The sequence below is a fragment of the Dendrobates tinctorius genome, unplaced genomic scaffold, assembly GCF_039654945.1.
Source record: "Dendrobates tinctorius isolate UK_male_01 unplaced genomic scaffold, ASM3965494v1 ptg000051l, whole genome shotgun sequence".
NCBI lineage: Eukaryota > Metazoa > Chordata > Amphibia > Anura > Dendrobatidae > Dendrobates > Dendrobates tinctorius.
This window is the reverse complement of record NW_027361719.1, coordinates 20,345,116-20,359,827: the sequence shown is the minus strand read 5'-3', so window position 1 is coordinate 20,359,827 and position 14,712 is coordinate 20,345,116. Positions and strand designations below refer to the sequence as shown.

Sequence of the window (14,712 nt, the reverse complement as noted above, 5' to 3'; positions counted from 1 at the left end):
TTTCTATAGATGGTGTTCGGTTTGCATCAAGAATTTGTGGAAATTTAATTGAATCTGTTCTTCCCTCTACCTGTGAAATATTCCACTTGCCATTGATTGCAACCCGAAAGTATGAGTGATCCACCCCCATTCTTAATGGTCAGCAAGATGTTCTTTTCCTGAAAATTCTGTGCCCTTTTTTCCTACACATACCTTTAATCATTGTGACCAAATAGTTCTAGTTTATGCTCATCAGTCCACAGGACTTGTTTCCAAAATGCATCAGGATTGTTTAAATGTACTTTTGCACACTTCTGATTCAGAATTTTATGGTGAGGATGCAGGAGAGATTTTCTTCTCATGACTTATCCATGAAGGCCATATTTGTGCAGGTTTCTCTAAATGGTAGAAAAATGTACCACAACTTCATAGTCTGCTAAATCTTTCTGGAAGACTTTTGCAGTCAAGCGGGGATTCTGATTTGTCTCTCTAGCAATCCTACGATCTGCTCTCACTGAAATTTTGCTTGGTCTTCCACACTTTATCTTGACCTCCACTGTTCCTATTAACTTTAGGCCTTTAATCTTCATCTTGCTTAACTGTTCACAATAACAGTAATTTTGACAATGGATGCCCAAACGTTTGCATGCCACTGTAAGGTAAAAAAGGATGATTCCAGCAACTTATCACTTACTGGGCTGCTTGGTGCAGTTTTGATAGATTTTCTGATTTTTCTGATATAAATGTAGCAGAGATAAGAAAGAATATTTGGCTGTGTATAAGCCCACCCACATATCTAATTGGAAGCTTCCTGTCTGCACTGTGAATTGTCACCAAGCTGCCAATCAGTGATGAGGGTGGGATTTCACAGTTTAGCCTGACTGCCTGGCATGTTACATGTAGTCCCGTAGTGTTAATTTCCTGATGATAAAATACTGCTTGTATTGAAACTGCAGCACACAGCCTAATATGCCTAATATAAGGCTTTGCAAATGTCTACATTAATCTTAGTTTTATAAAAAGGAAGTGGAATTGAGGACAAATTTTAACTTAAAAGTTTCACCTTTCAGTGAGTTTTGTTAAAATACCTTAATTTCTAATTAATATTAGATGCAAATATGGTATTTATAATTTTCTATGAGGGTCTATGCTTCTTGAATCTTGAAGTTTGCTGGACATTTTACTTCCTATATCATTCAACCATTGAAAGCCTTCAAAATACCCAAAGACAAAACAAGGCCAATTCATCTTCTGCGCATTCTCAAAGTACGACTGAATGCAAACCCCAACTAGTATATGACTGTAGTACAGCACCCATAGCACTCTGCAGGGCCATACCATATCTCCGTATGTCTGCATCTTCATTCAGATATTTTTCTCTAAATCTAACAGGAAATAAATTGGGGTATTCTCCATCAGATATTATACACAGAGGTATTATCCCCAGAATGTTTGCTTCTAGCGGAGAATAGCTGTGTAATATAGTGATAAGTTTCCATATACAGGCACTATGCATTGGCATTTGGACATGGACTGTGTAGTGAAAAAAAAAAGTGATGAAGAGTTTCTTACAAAACTGAAGATAAAACAAACAGTTAAAGTGAACGCGTCTTTTCAGGTGACTGTTCAGAAAATGCTGACCAATGTGTATACATGAGGAATAGCACTATTTCTAGACTTATATCCTGCACAAGTTTTATCCACGTTTCAGTTATCTCTGAGCTAGTTGGTAGAGGCTAGGTGAATTTAATTCTCCCATACAGTGCTTCAGTACATCGAGGAGTCTTGCTCCCATCTCTATGGTAGCATATGATCAGAAGCAGGAGCACGAAAAACATTATCCAGTAGTAATGACCAGTGTAGCTGTGAATCCAGTCCTGACATGAAGTAGATGGTTGAAGCAGAATCTGTGAGTGTCTCCCATTGCCTGCCCTCCCATCGTTCTTCTTGTTCCTCCTCCCCACTCTATAGACATCAATATGCAGCTGTAATCTGATACCTCAGTGATTGGGCAGCCTTTCCTGTTTTTGACCTGGACAGATTTTAGTAGTTTTTCCTGATGAATACAGGTGGCAGAAAAGAATGAAAAAGTGTCTGATATTTGCAAAGAATGTTGAAACGACAGTGACTATTTAATAGAGGTGTGCATGTGAGGTCTTGAAGAGTATGGCTGTGCTATAATACATTTTATTTGTACAGCGCTTTAGTATTCTTTCCTTACCTTACATACTCTATAAGCTGTGCTGATGTATTCTGTCATTTTCCAGTCTGGTGCCACCGTGCCGTATTCTCTCTCTGTCACAATGAAACTCCCAATGGGCAGGTGCCCACCTCTGTTAAGCCCTCCTGTCACTAGCACTAATTAGACTCCTCGTTAGCTAGAGACAATCAGGGACAATCTGACAAACTCAGCGCATTTAACAATTACTTACATTCTTTGGAAATGAAATCCTTTCGGAACAACAGTGCGTAAACACTAACAGCGAATGACTCCCCGCGTTGTGCGGAGCAGAGGACAAGCTGACGAAGAAAAGCTGAAATATTTATTAGTCAGGAGCTGCCAGGCTGTTAATAAAAATACAGCAAATTTGCATATTTATTAATTCCGAGAGAAGAGGTATTTATTTGGAGGAAAGGTTGTTTGTTTTCTGTGATTAAAACTACAAGCAAATTTATTTTTTTATTTTTTAGTCTGGGCTGATAACTCCTTTCTTGCCAAAGGACTATATCTCTGCAATTCCATTTAGAGAATTTCAGGAGAATAAAATAATATTAGTCCAGACATAGAAGAGGGAGTACGTTTTGGGTGTAATACATCATGCCAGGTTGGTAATTGTTTTATTGTAAGTGATCTTATGGTGACCATTAATTTCAAAATAAATTGGTTTATATGAAACTACACATGTGACAAAGCTGAAAAATGCGGCATTTAACTAATTGTGTTGATCATTTTCTTTACTTTCCCCATTCAGACAGGTTTATCATTAGAGCCCGGATAACACTTTTGTGATGCCATTGCACATTGCGCCATATATTATGTGACATAATCTCCTACAATTCTGCTTTTCCTGTAAAAATAATATAACAAATAGATTTTACGCTGAAAGAGAGAACGGACAGCTCCTCCAAAAATCATACATTGATCTAATGTCGCTAGACAAAAATATATACAGCTGAACATGAGGTTCTGATCAGACTGTATGGAGCCCACTGCCACGTCACGGCGAACCTCTAAATGGGTCCCTATTGCCCTAAGGGTATTTGTCCACGGTCTGGAATCTTTGGACGCAGAGGATACCCCGCTCCGACCAATGCGCCGCGCCCTGTTGTACGTGCGGTGATTCCGCATGTGATGATTGAACCGTGCGAAATCACCGCATCCTATTCATAGACTGTGATATTTATCTTGCGGAGACAGAGCGTCTCCGCAAGATAAATAGACATGCCGCGGTCTATAAAAAGGCACCGCATGTCCGGTTACGCAGGGCCGCCGGATGCGGCCGTGCACGCATAGTGGAGACGGGATTTCATAAAATCCCCTCCACTATGCTGTAACGTCTGGATGCTGTGAATTGGACGCTGCGGCTGTACACAGCGTTCAATCCGCAGCAAATACTGAAGGACTCCAGACCGTGCAAACAAACCCTAACGGAGCGGAGCCATGTGCCGACCACTGCTGCAGCGACAATGCAGCGGCAGGTCAGACGGCCTAGTATCCCAGTGCACCCATGCTGCAAGACTGAGTCCCCAAATAAATTCTACATTGTTTTGTAGAATTTCTGTATTTTTCTGTGCAGTAAAAATGTCATTTTTTAGTTAAATGGATTTACAATGTAAAGGAAATCTGACAGCTGATTCATAGTGCCTGAACCACGGGCAGCATGAATCAGAGTCTGACTCTGAGACACGTAATGACTAACAGCACACTCTCCAGATCTACATTTTTAATACTGATATCCCCCCTTTTGGTTTATTATAAGCTTATAATAAGGCAGATTCTCAGGGAGTGTCCGGCCCATAGATCTTAACAGCTAATTTGCATAGTAAGAAAAACGTGGATTTATCTGGAATAAGACATCAGATCACAGATATCAAGGTATAATTTTATTTTACTTATTATGATCTATATGCCAATATAGATTGTTTATGAGGCTGTGTTCACACGTTCAGGATTTTTCGCATTTTTTTTGCCGCGTTTTTCTGCCTTAAAAATGCTTCAAAAATGCATACATTAAGCATCCTATTAATAGAATGAAATCCGCAATCTTTGTGCACATGGTGCGTTTTTTTCTGCAAAAAATCGTATTGCAGAAAAAAAGCAGCATGTTCATTAATTTTGCAGAAAATTTGCAGATTTCATTATATCAGGAAGCTCCGCAAGAAAAGCGAAAAATCTGCAAAAAAAAAGTGAATAAAAAATTGCGGATTTCCAAGGAAGGAGTCCAGTTTTTCTCAGGAAATTTCTGCATACGTGGGCACATAGCCTGAGCGTTATCCCTACTTATATATTATCTTTAAGTGCTCAATTTTATGGTCAAGAGATTTGGAAACTGGATGGTAGTGCCTTTATGGCATGCTGTACAGGTTATATCGAGCACTTTGTATATGGAGATACTGTCCTCTAGAAGAAATGCTGCAAACCGGTCTTCAGACTATATACTGTAGATTATATTAACTAGAGCAAAAGCATTAACAAACAAATCAATATACAGTGGTTTGCGAAAGTATTCACCCCTTTGGCATTTTTTGTGTTTTGCTACCTCACAACGTGGAATTTCACTGTTTTTGTAGGGTGTGCATCAGTTCTTGTAAAGAACATGCCTACAACTGTGAGAATTTGGATTTATTTTTATTGAGCAGCAAACAAAAAATAGGACAAAATAACTGAAAACTTCAGTGTGCATATGGGCAATTACAGCTGCAAGTAGCATTGGATAAGTCTCTATGAGCTTTCTAAATCCTGCTACTGGGATTTTTGTCTATTCCTCAAAGCAAAACTTCTCCAGCTCCTTCAAGTTGGACAGTTTCCTCTGGTGAACACCAATCTTCAAGTCTGACCACAGATTCTCAATTGGATTATAGTCTGGACTTTGACTAGGCCACTCCAAAACATTTATTTCCACATAAACCATTCGAGTGTTGCTTTAGCAGTATGCTTTGAGCCATTGTTTTGATGGAAGGTGAACCTCCGTCCCAGTCTCTAATCACTGACAGACAGAAACAGGTTTTGCGCAAGAATATCCCTGTATTTTGCACCATCCATCCTTCCCTTGACTTGGACAATTTTCCCTGTACCTGCTGCTAAAAACATCCCCACAGCATGATGCTGCCACCATCATGTTTCACTGTGGGGATGGCGTTCTTAGGGTCATGAGCTCTGTTGGTCTGGTGCCAGAGATATTGTTTACCATGGTGACCAAAAAGTTCAATTTTGTTCTCGTGTCCACAGCTCAATTTTTGTGTGTAAGTAAAGGCTTTTTTATGCCTACTCATCCATAATTGCCACCTCTATTGATTGCTTGGTACCTCTGCAGCTCTTTCAAGGTTACCTTTGGTCTCTGTGCTGCCTCTCTGATTAATGCCCCCTTTTCCCAAGCTGAGTTTTGGTGAGTGGCCCTCTCTTGCTAAGCTTGTTGTGGTACCTTTTACATTTGATGATAATGGATGTCATGGTGCTCCGAAGGATCATCAGATATTGGGATATGTTTTTTATAATCCAACCTTGACTTATACTTCTCAACAACTTTGTCCCTGACTTGTTTGGAGATCTCTTTGGTCTTCATGGTGTTCTTTGGTTAGTGATGCCTCTTGTTTAATGGTGCTGCAACCTCTGTGGCCTTTCAGAAGAGGTGTGTATATACTGACAGAGCATGCAACACTTAGACTGCATACAGGTGGGCTTCATTTTACTAAAAATGTGACTTATGAAGGTAATTGCTTGCACCAGAAATTTTTAGGGGCTTCATAGCAAAAAAAGTGAATACATATGCACAGGACAATTTTAATTTCTGCCTATATTTTTCTCACGTCACTTCAACAATTTAGATTATTTAGTGTTGCTAATGCATCACACACAATTATATATCTAATATACTGTATAAAGCTCAAGTGTATGTATGTATGTGTGTATGTCCGGGATTGGCATCCGCAACGTCGCAGCTACAGCCACAAAATTTGGCACAGTCACACGTCTGGACCCCAAGAGTGTCCTAGGCTATGTTGTGAGGCGAAATTTTAACCCTGCGCATTCCAATTCACCAAACAATTTTGCCCCTATCTACATAATGGGTAAAAAGTGTGTGTATCAAGCCCCACCCCTCATTATGATGTCATAATGGCTGCCATGGCGACGCTGATGTCATCATTGGTTGCAAGCCCCGCCGCTCATTATGATGTCATAATGGTTGACTATGGGATGGAGGATGTGTGATGGGTATATGGGCACTGGGCTATGGGATGGAGGATATGTATGATGGGTATATGGGCACGGGACTATGGGATGGAGGATATGTATGATGGGTACATGGGCATGGGACTATGAGATGAAGGATGTGTGATGGGTATATGGGCATGGAACTATGGGATGGCGGATATGTATGATGGGTACATGGGCATGGGACTATGGGATGGAGGATGTGTGATGGGTATATGGGCACTCGACTATGGGATAGAGGATATGTATGATGGGTATATGGGCACGGGACTATGGGATGGAGGATGTGTGATGGGTATATGGGCACTCGACTATGGGATGGAGGATATGTATGATGGGTATATGGGCACGGGCCTAAGGGATGGAGGATATGTATGATGGGTATATGGGCACGGGCCTATGGGATCGTGGATATGTATGATGGGTATATGGGCACGGGACTATGGGATGGAGGATGTGTGATGGTATATAGGCACTCGACTATGGGATGGAGGATATGTATGATGGGTATATGGGCACGGGCCTATGGGATCGTGGATATGTATGATGGGTATATGGGCACGGGACTATGGGATGGAGGATAATTATAATTTGTTATAACTAACCACAGTTAATTACTATGCCCGGGCAGCGCCGGGCTCTTCAGCTAGTATATATATATATTATTTTGTTACTATCATGGACTATGACTAATGGCGAGGCCTCAGTATCTCTCTGTTCTTCAGGTGAGATCTGTAGAAGAGAATTAACCAGTTGTAATGTAGTGGTATGGCACATCATCATCACTGCTGTCCTAACATACACCGGCATGAGACAGTAGAACCATTGAAGCTAGAAAAGCTGCTTTTCTGCTATTTTGCTGCATGAACACTTGTGACGTTTTGTTTCCATGTGATCACATTACAGTCTTCTTCACCTCTGGTTACATGATTGCAGGTTTAGAAGTTGTGGCAATAAATGGATATTGCAATACGAGTATAGACAGGAAATATACAAATAATAAGCAGTTATATTTTTATGGAGGCAGAAGACACTTTGAGGTAATTATTAATTATTTGCATTGCGGAGTTTGATGGATGAAAGAGCATCAGGTGGTGGCACCAGGCGGCCCCATATCCTTTCTGCCCCCGTGTAACAATACAATTATCTCTTGCGACAATGTCTCAGAAAAGTGGTTGCATTTTTAACAAGGATATTGAAATGAGAGAATGGAGGTAGCTGGCATTTTGTATGTAATTATTTTTTGGCATACAGTCATATCCACCAGAGATAGCTGATAAACTGATATTGATGAGTAATTCACATTTTTAGCGGAAGGGCAAGTCACTTTCTTAACTTCGTAATGAAAGCACATTTTAGCATAGTGTATGTGCGGCTGGAAGTGAGAGTTTTCTACAAGCTGTCTGCTACAATGTCTGCTTTCATGTTTGCATATAAGATGGCTTTCGCGGTGTCTCAGCGCTGTGCTATGCTGCCTGGCAGAATGTGCCTGTTGTCATTAGAAGAATGGAAATATGCATGATTTTCTGTGTTTTCCTCAACATCCTCAGCAATGGTTTATCGGATTTAGATTAGTCATGACATTATGACCTCGACTCTAAATGAAGGGCAAACGGCAGGAGAGGTAATGGTGCCGTCCCTGCAATGTAACAGATATTGTACATTATATACCATTAGTAGCTCAGGCAATCTGCAGGAATTTGCAGGAAGAACCACAACTGTCAGTGTCTAACAGGCACACTAATTATATACCATGTATCTGCTCCTGGCACAGATGTAACGGCAAAATATGTGCCTGTCGGTATGTATTAAAAGTATTCAAATATTTATTTCCTTTATATAAATACTAGCTGAAGAGCCCGGCGCTACCCGGGCATAGTAACTAACTACGGTTAGTTATAACAAGTTAGAGTGATTATATCTTTATATATAAAGCTGAGTGTAGAGCCCCGCCCACTCCGCATAGCCACATTCACTATAATATCCCACATCATCCCATCAGCCAGAGCTACCGCACTACTACCCCTAATATCCTACATCGTCCCGTCAGCCAGAGCCACCGGACTACTAATATCCCACATCATCCCGTCAGCCAGAGCCACCAGACAACTACCACTAATATCCCACATCATCCCATCACAGCCGCCGGACTACTACCACTAATATTCCACATCATCCCATCAGAGCCACCGGACTACTACCCCTAATATCCCACATCATTCCGTCAGAGCCGCCAGACTACTACCCCTAATATCCCACATCATCCCATCACAGTCGCCGGACTACTACTCCTAATATCCCACATCATCCTATCACAGCCGCCAGACTACTACCCCTAATATCCCACATCATTCCGTCAGAGCCACCGGACTACTACCCCTAATATCCCACATCATCCCATCACAGCCGCCAGACTACTACCCCTAATATCCCACATCATTCTGTCAAAGCTACCGGACTGCTATCCCTAATATCCCACATCATCCCATCAGCCAGAGCAACCAGACTACTACCCCTAATATCCTACATCATGCCTTCAGCCAGAGCCACCGGACTACTGATGTGGAAATTTATAGTTGGGTAAATTTACCCCTGTGCGTACTGTGGCCTGCCCAAATTAGACAGAGTCTTACTGAGCGCTCAAAGAAGGAAAGACGCCAGACTCGGGTGGCAGCAATACCTCCCAGCAAAACTCTGGAAGTTTATTGAATATACTTGGTTTTATCAATTGTACAGAAAAGGAGTGGCTACTCATTAACATAGAGGCTTCACTTCTTAGCTAATTGGTCAGTTTTAATGCATAAACATATATGGGCGTCAACCTAAGGTGACTTAAGCGTCAGATGATATACTGCTCTTTGTCTTACAATGTCAGCAATGTTCTGATATCGGCTGGCACATCTGGCCTAAACTTCCTCTTTCTATGTCTGGGACAAATATCACAAGACAATGCTATCATAAAATACCATCTGCTCCCCAGACTATCTCATGGGGGGGCAGTAGGTCATCTCCACCAACTAGTTACAAGGTTCAAACTGTGAATATGTATCTGTGTGCATATAAGAATATATAAGAGTACATGAGTATATAGCAGTATATGGAGTATATAGCCTATAGCAGGCAAGTGAGATCTATATGAAATACATATACATATATATTTCCATAACAATCCCCCCTTAGATATCACTTACCCTAAAACCCTGCTCCTGGCCCAAAGCGCTGCAACTCTTTTATGCTGCCAGTGGACTGACATATTCCTAGTGCACACATCCTCCTCTGTACAGACTTTCGCGGTCAGGAGATCTGTCCCTAAAGGGGGTGTGGTGCAATGTAATCAAAGTCTCTTAGTTAGCAGTCTATGCAGTCAGTGCATGTGTATTCTCCATCAGGTAGGTAATTTATTCAGTCAGGTAGGTCATCCACAGCATCACTCCAGCTCAGGTGTATCTTCTGGTATGAAGGCCTTTTCCCTGCAATGCGATGCGTGGATCCAGGTGGGGTTTCCCTCCAGGTCGGTGGCATCAGCACTTGGAGAAGGGCCATCGGATCTGGGATTGAGTGCTTCTCTTTGTTGACTTTCTCCACCCACACTCAGTCTCCTGACTTCAGGACGTGTATAACAGGCACTGAATCTGGACCTTGCAATGAAGGAGAGAAACTCGAGAATGGACATTAGCAAAATTTTTGATAAATTCATTTACACATGCAGACAAAGTATCATATTGCATAGTCAACTGCTAAACGAAGAATACCCCTAAAATGAGTTTGGACACAAATAAAGTCTCATATTGGTGACAGCTTTTTCCTGAGCCTACGGGAGTGTCTAATGCCAGGGTTTGTCTGTCTCTTGGGCCAATTTTTTATCATGCTGCTCTTAAGTGTCCCACCTAGTCTATGGTGTGGGATGGTGAGTAGCTGTGTAGGCCTAAGTCTGACCCTACTGCTGATCAGGTCTCTTGTGTTAGGTTTGCTGTGTATGCGGGTCCCTGATCACTTGAAATTGCTTCTGGAAACCCCATATCTGCATACTATTTTTGAGAGTAGCTTCTTTGCAGTAGTCTTCGCCAACTGGTTCCTTACTGGGAAATCTTCAGGCCAGACGATGTGGGGGAACTTTTCCCGCTTGTCCGATGTTAAATTTGTCGGTGGCCGAACAGCTGCCGGGAATCTTCGCTGTTTAGGTGTGAGTTGAGTCCAATCAGGTCATTAATCTGTGTCTTCAATTCTGTGTGGGGGCCATGTGTTCATTGAACCACCGTAGGGTACACACTTTGAGATAGACTGGGTCTGTCTTGAGGTAGACGTTTTGAGGTAGACTAGGTCTGTCTTGAGGTAGACGTTTTGATGTAGACCGTTTCTTGGAGCCCAGTGCTTTTGGCCTTCAGCATCCAGCTTTTCTTCTCCTCCTTCCGAGTCTGATCCTGTTACTTCTTGTACAGGTTTCAGGAAGTCATTTTGTCAGGTTTAGTGACTGGGTTGTGGTAATTGACATTCTCTGAGCTGATTGTAGGATTGTCCGCGCCTCCCTCTGTATGAAGACTCGTGTTAGACTGCGTCAGAGGAGGACTTGGGACTCTTTGCATTGGTACCGGTCCAGCCGGTATTCTCCGGGGATGAGGGGGAAGGTCAAACTGTCGTAGCCTTGGGATGCCTTCGGACTCATGCAGCTCATCTCGGGGAGTGTTGCCGTGGACTGCCAAACGTAGGACTGTGCTGGAGGAGAAGCTTCCCCACGAGAGGGTGGTGGAGGACAATCTTCTGGAATGTTCTCCATCAAATACGTCCTTTCTGGTAGAGGTGGGCACCATTCTTCTGCCTCAGAATTCATATCCACGTCAGAGTCTTTGTCCTGGAAGTGATTCAGCTTGTTGGCTGGTGGAGGAGGAGGCAGCACTTCTGTCCAATTCAGAGATGGCATCTTCAACGGTTTTCCCATTGACTTCTGTTTGCCAGGTTTTCTTGTCTTCAGTCATCATGTAGTAGCCATCCGGCTCTACGACCTCTCCCATTTTCTATATTGTCTTCCTCTGGCTGCTTCTTTGGCTGACACATCTGCTGTTGATGCCCCGTGTCTCTACTGTGTTCAGTTTTCCGTGTGCCTTGGCCTTCAGCACTGCCACCACTTTTAGTAGTTGAAGAGCGTCCAGCAGGTCTCTGATGGCTCCATGGTGCTTCACGGTCGATCCGCTTGCTGTGATGAAGTTTCTTGCAGCCCAGATGGGTCCGAAGTCAGGTGCCATGTCATGCGAGTACCTGGAAGTTTTTGCTCTTCGCAATCTGGCAGGTCTTTCATCAGCTTTATCAGCTCCGCTTCTTGGGCTCTTGGGCTGACAACCTTCTGGACCATAGAATGTCTTGATTGCTGGTCGCTGCACATCCCGTGTGGAACTTTCCTTCATCATTTGCAAGGCTGGAGCCATGTACGGTATCTTGCAGACTTTTCATCTGAGGGTCCGTATGCGCATCCCCCTTGGGAGTGGGAGTAGAGACAGGTAACGGCTGAGAGCACTGAAGAGTGGTGGAGAGCAGCCTTGTCAGGAGGGCGTGTGCTGCGGGTATTGCTTTCATGCAGGAGGGTCCCCCCCTTGCAACTGGATCCAGGCCAGCTGAGAGGTAGTCTAGAGGCCTCTGGGTTTCCTCCGTGGGTCTGTTTTAAGCCTGGCCAGTAGCATGACCTTCTCCATCTTGGTCCTTCTTTCTCCGATTTGGTCAGGATGGGATGGGTTCTCGTAGTCAGGGAGGCCTAGAGTTGGCGCAGAGACTATGAAGTCTTTCAGTTTCCTGTACGAGATGAAGGTTGCAATGCGTTGATGCAATTGTACAGAGGCTGCATTAAGCCTGGAGCACCAGGGATCCAAGTTCTGCAGTACGAGACTAGACTAAGGAAGGACTGCATCTTCAGAGTTGTTGAGGGAGCCATCTTCTCCTCCGCGGCCCTCCGGTCATCTGTCAAGTGTTTCGTCCAGTGGGCGATACAGTGTCTTCAGGAACTTGCTTTTGACACCACTGGACTCTGTTTTGCAGAACTTACGTTGCTGCTCTGCCAGGCAGAGTAGAGGAGACATGGAAAGCGCTGTGCAGGTAGCGGTGTCGATGACTTCTGCATGCTCCACAATCCAGTTGGTGGGGACGGAGGGCAATGCTCTGGCGAGCTGTGAAAGGCTGTTCCGGGCCCTCTTGGGCCTTACTGTCCATTTGTTCAGCACCCCCCTTGTGCACTTTCAGGAACTGGTCGTCCTGGTGAGGGGGAACATTGAGGGAAGCTTCGGGCAGATCCATTGCCGTAAGCACCGTTGCTGTGGCTGGCACGTTTGTCAGCAGAGTGTGCAGATCTGGCACAACTGGGGTTTCAAACACGGTTGCTTCGCTCACAGTCCTCAGGTTATACACCATTCAATCTGATCTGGTTCTCCTTTCACAGTCTTCCTCTTGATCGAGAGAAGCTGGGACCGCATGATGATTCCCGTGGGTGAGGCGGCTCAATCTGGCCTTGCTCTTCACAGTGCCGTGAGCGACTCCCATCTTCTGGCACAGGGCTGGCAGGAAACCAAACCGTTTGCTGGGGTCCTTATTTTTTGTCAGAGGTGACGTTCAGCTGAGCTTTCTTGCTCTCACAGGGGGTCTTTTTGCTGGGACATCTTCTTTACCAGCCAGCAGCAGTTCCTTTCACCCAGCTTGATTTCTGGTCAGCATCTTGTTAACCAATTTGAGGAGCTGAGTGGCTGTCTTCTGGTCCAGGGCCTGGATTAACATCAGGGAGCACCTTCAGAATCTTGTCCAAGATGATCCTCTGGCGCTGGAGCCGGAAGCAGTGCAGCCATTTCACGAAGCGGGTGTGGTCCCTCGGGGTTGAGAGTTTTCCCGGCCCGTGCCAAATTTCTTAGGCCGTTTCTTGAACAGCAGTTCCACTTAGACCTCCAGCTGGTCAGAGTCAGTTTAGCTCTGGGTGATGAGCTGTGGATGCTGGGCCTTCGGAGCATCCAGGGTTGTAGACTTGAGTGACACCCGCACTGGCGCAACTTGAAGTCTCCCTTGGGCCATAGCCTTCTGGGTGCTATGTCCAGCACCTCCTTGGGTAGGCTTGCACCGGTTGTTCGAGCGAGGCTCTTGTAGGGCCACCAGCATGATTGATTCTTCTTGGGCCTGTGGTGGAGAGGTGGCCAAGATCACATCTTCATGGGACACTTTGGTCACCTTCAGTTCCTGCAGCAGGTCTGCGCTCATCAGGTGGGGTGGGCAGGTCTCCACCGTAAACTGGAACAAGATGGAGTGTCCTGGCTGTGTCCACATGCTCAGGGGCTTGCAAGCTGGGGAACGTCTGTCTTGACCTTAAATCCCCATACAAGACACAGAGTGTTCTGATAGACTGGTGGGGTCGGGGATTTTCACTTCTGACTGCACCATTGGCCACAAGGAAGGATATGACAGCCCCCAGTGATTTGAGGTATTGGGTCCGCTGATGGGGTTTCACATGTCAGGGGCATGACATCTGGCGGACCTGGCTTGCCTCTGTCCTATGGACAGGGTTCTTCATTGTCTTCTGTGTTTCTCTCTTGGCCTACTCCTCTGCGGGATGACCTGGGTTGCCGGGGTGCTGTGCACTGGTTCCGGAAATGGCCAAAGTTGCCACAGTTGAAACACCTGCCAGCTCTCCTAACTCTGTGTGATAGTTGCTCCTCCACGTCAGTGGCCATCACGGGAGGGCCTGCCCTCCGTACTCCTGGGAGGGACTCAATGCTTCTGGCTACTGTAAGCAGGACATCTACTGCTATTGTCCTGTACTCAGGTCTGGCCACTATCAGTAGTTTCTTGATTGGTTCTCTTAGTCCATGCACAAAGGCCTGTGCCAACATCTGTCCGTGTATCTGATCATGAATAGTGAAGCCTAAAATTTGGAATACTTGCCTCACTCTGCCATGAAACTCGTCTACAGACTCTGTCTCGGCTTGGCTCATGTTATGCAGGCTGAGTGCTTGTCTGGCGTTGGCCCACTCTCTAAGCTGTTCAATTAGCTTTGATCCTGATTCCCAGGAATGCACATCTAATTCTGATGGAAGCTTGAAGTGTTCCTTCATGATTGGCCAGAGTGTTTCACCTGCTTTAATCTCCATTATGGACCAGAGATCACTCCAGGTTGCAGCATATGTCTGCTGGCTCTGCTGCATTCTTCGGTAAAATGGCATGGGGTCCATATCTGGGTCTGGCAGGTTTTTTAGAATACTGAACACCTGACTAGGGGTGAAGGGCACATAGTGTAAGAGTTCTGGCTCTATCTGCCCCTGCCTACTTGGTGTCTGTGA

The 14,712-nt window shown here is 44.6% G+C and overlaps 1 protein-coding gene across 1 annotated transcript in view; it reads left to right on the top strand.

The window, feature by feature from the left end:
* The window catches only part of NXPH4 (neurexophilin 4), a 405,809-nt gene that overhangs the window by 175,893 nt on the left and 215,204 nt on the right, over positions 1-14,712 (top strand). The gene's annotated exons all lie outside the window — the stretch shown is intronic.